Source organism: Pseudoliparis swirei, chromosome 14 (genome assembly GCF_029220125.1).
Source record: "Pseudoliparis swirei isolate HS2019 ecotype Mariana Trench chromosome 14, NWPU_hadal_v1, whole genome shotgun sequence".
Classification (NCBI taxonomy): Eukaryota; Metazoa; Chordata; class Actinopteri; order Perciformes; family Liparidae; genus Pseudoliparis; species Pseudoliparis swirei.
In genome coordinates this window covers 1,971,150-1,977,505 of record NC_079401.1, presented here as the reverse complement: position 1 = coordinate 1,977,505, position 6,356 = coordinate 1,971,150, and positions in this window count along the sequence as shown.

The following is a 6,356-nucleotide window of genomic DNA, read 5'->3' as shown; positions in this document are numbered from 1 at the left end:
ATGTGGATGAACCTGTTCACTGGTCATGTGGATGATCCTGTCCATTGGTCATGTGGATGAACCTGTCCATTGGTCATGTGGATGAACCTGTTCACTGGTCATGTGGATGAACCTGTTCACTGGTCATGTGGATGAACCTGTTCATTGGTCATGTGATGAACCTGTTCATTGGTCATGTGGATGAACCTGTTCATTGGTCATGATCATGAACCTGTTCATTGGTCATGTGGATGATCCTGTCCATTGGTCATGTGGATGAACCTGTTCATTGGTCATGTGGATGAACCCTGTTCATTGGTCATGTGGATGAACCCTGTTCATTGGTCATGTGGATGAACCCTGTTCACTGGTCATGTGGATGAACCTGTCCATTGGTCATGTGGATGAACCTGTTCATTGGTCATGTGGATGAACCCTGTTCATTGGTCATGTGGATGAACCCTGTTCATTGGTCATGTGGATGAACCTGTTCATTGGTCATGATCATGAACCTGTTCATTGGTCGTGTGGATGAACCCTGTTCATTGGTCATGTGGATGAACCCTGTTCATTGGTCATGTGGATGAACCTGTCCATTGGTCATGTGGATGAACCTGTTCATTGGTCATGCCTCGTCCACAGGAAGCCTTAGTCAGCAAAAAGTTGTTTATTAAATCAGAAACAATGTTTTTAATGCCGACGTCTCCAGAGTCGTCCTGATAACTTTATAAATACTATTTGACGCTCGTGCCAAAAACATGAAGCAAACTTTTTTTAAGTTCAACGCATTTCCCTCCAACCCCCCCCCCCCCCCCCCCGTCACCCTCTCCCCACAGGGCGGCGCGGAGGGCACGACGGAAAACAACGTTTTAAGTATTTTAATGAAGCCGTCTGGATCCTGGAAAGATCGGGATGATATTTTCAAACGGGCAACAGCGTGAAACACTTTTTTTAAACTGAATCCCAGAAGCCCCGGGGTGAAGGAGGAAGCTGAGCCAAGACGATGGAGGAACACTTCACGGATAACAATGTCCGTGGATTCTATTGTAAATAGAAGGTGGAAATGCTCCCGTAACACATTAAGACACTGATTTTGAATATGAGTCCAAAGGGGGTCCATTTGGCGTGAATTAACTGGAATGTGGATTATGGGCGTTGGTCAGCTGAATTTGCAAAGTTTAAAACATGCGAATGAAAATAAATTGTTGTGCCTTTTTGAAAGGATCTTCGGCAGTTTTCCCGATGGTTTAGATTCCAGCGTTTTCTTTCCAGGAAATTAATCCAAAAATCTACTTTTTAAGAACTCGACACAATTTTCCTAAAAAACTCAAACGAGAACATATCGCCAAACGGACGTCGTAATGTCCCAAGACGGCGTAACTCGTTCCAGGAGACGAAATAAAAACCTGTGAAGAAATTAATGTTCTCGCTTATTTAAAAAACAAAAAACAAAAATTCTCTCTCGGTCGCATCTGGAGAAAGAACGGCGGCGTTTATTCTGGTTTTTTTCGAGAGCTCTCCACCTTAAAGCGATTGTGGTCGCCGTCGACGTGTGACAGGCGCCGGCAGACGATGCTCCTAAAACACAACACGAAGATTATGACTCTTTATTTGGATGAGCGGCGCTGAAATGCCACTTGGCTCGTCTATTAATAGACGCGTCTCCCTCTTCAAGGACACTCTGAGGCTTCGCTGGCAAACACTCTGTGGAGAACGATTGTTCGCTTTGAAATTGAGTTTTTTTCAATTTTCGTTGTTGTTGTTGTTGTTGTTGTTGTTTTTCGCACAACAGACATTTTTTTAGTTTTTCAGGCCGGGTCAGAAGCTGGAAGTCGTGCCTCAGGACCTGCGCAGGCAGATCTGCCTAGCAACTGAAATCGGCCCACGGCTCACAGGGTTCCTACGGTTATGGAAAACCTGGACAAGTCCTGGAATTTGTCAAATGGTTATTTCCAGGCCAGGGGGAAAAAAATCCAATGTTTTGGAAAAGTCAAAAGTGCATTTAGGCTGAGGTTTAAATAAAGAAGATGCTTTTAAAAGAATGACGTTTTAAAATATAAACCGACATACGCTCTGTAATACTTGGGTGGGAGATAGAGGGGGGAGGAGGGAGTTGGGGAGAGAGAGAGAGAGAGAGAGAGAGGAGGGGGAGGGAGTCGGGGAGAGAGTGTCTTTTTCAACTCCAATGCTGCCTCCCAAATAATGAAAAGAGGGAGAGAGAGAAAGAGGGAGAGAGAGAGGGGAAAGAATCTGAGATGAAGGGGAAGCAGACTCCTCACTTCCTTCCCTCCCTCCCTCCTTCCCTCCTTCCCTCCTTCCTTCCCGTATGCATGGAGGCCTCATGCTGCTCAAGACAGATGCTGGGGGAAACAGCGAGGCATGTTGCTACTGTGGCTTGTTTCTCAATCAGAGGCTTAACTCACACACACACACACACACACACACACACGGTCTCTTGGCACCCAGAGGAAGCGTGTGCGCTCCTACACACACACACACACGCCCACGCGGTATCCGTGGAGATGTGAGATTACAGGCGCTGCAGCTCCACCTGTTCTCCTCCAGGTGCCTGTGATAATGACTTCACCTCTTCTGATGAGACGTTTCATTACATACTGCATTTCATTTCTCTTTCATCTATTTTTATCCGCGGACTGTTTGTCTATTCTGCAGTTCTATCTCCCCCCCCCCTCCCCCCCCACCCCCACCCCGCCAGATGGTCAAGGGTCAAGAGGTCACCGTGTGGCTTTTGATGTAACGGACGCCTGTTAGAGGGTCGGCCCTGAGTTCGATAAGCCGGAGACCTGGCGAGCGAGGGGAATTGATTCGGTCCTCGGCGGCACGCCGCTGTGACCCCCCCCCCCCCCTGTGGCTCTGCCCCCCCCCCCCTGTTATCCGTAACAGCTATCGACGCTAATCGGGAAGTCAGTCACAACACCGGCTCTCGCTTGGTGGAGTGGTGGAGCAGGTGTGTGTGTGTGTGTGTGTGTGTGTGTGTAGTGACCAGGTGGGACTCTGATGGTCCAGGAAGCTCCTCCTTCGGCGTTGAGGTCCTCGCCACATTCTCAAGTGACCCCGGTGTCCAATCCGTGGCGCCCTGAATAGAACGAGACCACAAAAAAAGACGTTTTGCGTCGGCGGGAGTTTGCAAAAATAATGTCTCGCCGGGATCCTGTATGAAAAATAATGGCACGACCAGTTCTCTCTCCCTCTCTCTCTCTCTCCTTCTCCCTCTCCCTCTCTCTCTCTCTCCCTCTCCCTCTCTCTCTCTCTCTCTCTCTCTCTCTCCCTCCCTCTCGCTCTCTCTGTGGGCTGATGTCTGCACTTACTTGTGACTCTGGGCTCGTCTGCGCTGATGGATGATCTCACCGTCGCCGGCTGCCAAGTGCACTCATGAAAAAAAAACGGGGGAAAAACGTGGGACTTTTTTGGGGGTTGCGAGCCGCGGCGGCGTTGATGATATACATTATAGGACTAAGTGTGTGTGGAGTATGAATCTGGTGCTGCCTCATTACTGCAGGATTACATGTGCATCCATCGGCCGGGGAGGGGAGGGGGGGAGGAGGGGGGGGGGGTTCAATCACCCCTCCTCTACTCCTCTAATTCACAGAATGATGTAATTATCCCCTTTTTTTCTCCGTCTCCCGACACCTCACACACACTCGTTCTCTCAAGCACAAAAACATTCACGCTCTCAGTCGCAGGTATTTCCTCTGACACACACACACACACGCATGCACACACACACACGCATGCACACACACACACGCATGCACACACACACGCACACGCATGCTCTGCAAAGCGAGACTGAAGGCCACTCTGTGACAAAAGGGCAGCATGTTGTGCCTTTGACATGATCTCCCTCCCCACAGTGGCCGAGGGCCCACAAAGCCCGGCCTGAATGGGGGTCAGCTGCAGCCCGGCCCCCGGGGGCCTCCCGCCGAGCCTTTTAATGAATGTCATTTTCTTGCATTAACCACCCCGATTGTTGGATAATGGCCTCCCAACAATAACATTTAACCAATTCCCCTGTCTTTTGGGCCGGCTCATTTGGGCCGCAGCAGGGGGTGGTAATTGATTGTGTAATTCCAATCGGAGCTGTAAACAGATTGGAGGTTCCTTCAGAGCCCCCCTCCCCACCATACCCCCCCCCCCCCCCGCACCAGATTACATCAAAGATTCCTATAAAGCAAACTGTAAAACACACATGGAGTGAAAGTTTCTTTAGTCTTCATCTGCAATGCAAACCCCCCCCCCCCTTACCCCGCCCCCCCAAAAAACGTGGCTTGTCCGTGACCCCGGCTCTGTTGTGTGCCAACACGTTCAACTGCTCTTCTCTTACCCCCCCCCCTCCTTCCCTCCCTCCGCTGCTCTTCTTCTTTCTCACATTGATTGTGTTCCTCTCTCATCGTGTGTGCTGCACAGACTCAGGAGGAGGAGGAGGAGGAGGAGGAGGAGGAGGGTTAACTGCACTCGCCAATTTAGAGTTACTGTGAGACAAACACTGGTACGGCTGGGGGGGGGGGGGGGCATGTTGTCTCCATGGAGATAAGGGAAAAAACGGCACATTGTGCACATGCTCGGGAGTTCAACTTATTGTCACCACAAAGCTATTTATTTACTAATTGGTGTTCACAGAGAATGGTGTGTGTGTGTGTGTGTGTGTGTGTGTGTGTGTGTGTGTGTGTGTGTGTGTGTGTGTGTGTGTGTGTGTGTGTGTGTGTGTGTGTGTGTGTGTGTGTGTGTGTGTGTGTGTGTGTGTGTGTGTGTGTGTGTGTGTGTGTGTGTGTGTGTGTGTGTGTGTGTGTGACATTTAGGACCTCTTGTCCACAGAGTATGAACCACCTGGTCTGAGATGTTCTTCTTCCCAGTGTTTCCTCCGTGTGCACTTGTTGCTCTCGGCTGTGAGTCCTCTCACCTCGACGGGGGCGGAGCCAAACACACCGTCAGACACACGGAGGGGAGGAGCCAAACACACTCCCGCCTACGCTCTCCTCTACGACTCCTTCCCACCATAAGTGAACCATCGAGATCCCTCCCCAGATGGCTTCTGGGTAACGTTTTCTCCTCTCCCTCGTCATCAAAACACTGGAGTGAGGAGCTCAGCAGAACCCCCCCCCCCCCCTCCGCCCGTCTTTCTGCTGACTCGGAGCGATCCGAGGAGGGCGGGGTGAATCTAATATAAAGGCGTTATTGATTTGCAGGTCCTTAATCACTTTGATTTGACCCCTCCCCCCCCTCTCTCTGGGGGGCGGGACTTCAGCGGTTCAGACGCTCTGATGCCAAAGAGATTTAGAAAATCCCATCATCAATCATCTCATCACTGATGCGCACACGCGTGTCGATCGACGCGTGTGCGCGTGGCGTCACCTCGTTCCCAAAACCTCAACGGCCTCCGTTTGGAGAGCGAGGGATTTGCCTTTGAGCCACGAGACGAGGTGAGGGTTGAAACCCGCTGAGGTTCTGGTGTGTTTATCGTATTTAGAACATGCCTCACGTGTATGTTTTCAGACACTTTAGTATTTTATGGACGTTTCTTCTCGACGTCTTTGTCTCCTTTATGCTTCTCACTAATTGGCATTAAAGGTTTCATGTATGTTATTTCTCCGGTGAAATCCTCTCTGCCGCCGCACACCCGGCAACCATTCGCTGGAAGGGGAAAGTCAATGTATTGACTTTTTTTATGGCATGGAGCTTAAGTTGTATTCATTTCCTCTGCTTAAATGTTCCAATTACAAGAGTGTGTGAGTGTGTGTGTGTGTGTGAGTGTGTGTATGTGTGTGAGTGTGTGTGTGAGTGTGTGTGTGTGTGTGTGTGTGCTGCACCACTCTTCTGCTCCGTTGAGAGCATGTTGTCACCAGTGTTGTGTCTCTATAGCTGCATGTTTGTGGGTCTGTGCATTACGAGTTCCTTTAGAGCACAGGTGTCAAACACAAGGCCCGCGGGCCGAATGCGGCCCACCGCGTCATTTTATGCGGCCCCTGGTGGCTTGAAAGACACATGATCACCTTTATATCCTGTGCTTTTATTTTTACGGTTACAAACAAAATGGATTTGTGTTATAATATTAGAGAAATGTTCTTGGGTACAATATTTCTACTCTCGAATAAACAATAATCAAATGCAAAGAGAGTTATTTAACAATATGTTCGGGAGTAGTTTATGCACTGCTTCAGGTACGCCGGCCCTTTAAGAGGCGGCCGCGATGCTGATGTGGCCCACCGTGAAAATGAATTTGACACCCCTGCTTCAGAGGGCTTTCATGCATTAAGATCTTTCTTAATTGTAACTCATTTTTAGAAACACTTAACTTTCACTTTCACAGTCGGAAAAGCTGTAGAAAAAAATAACTTTTAATTCCTAATGAATATGAA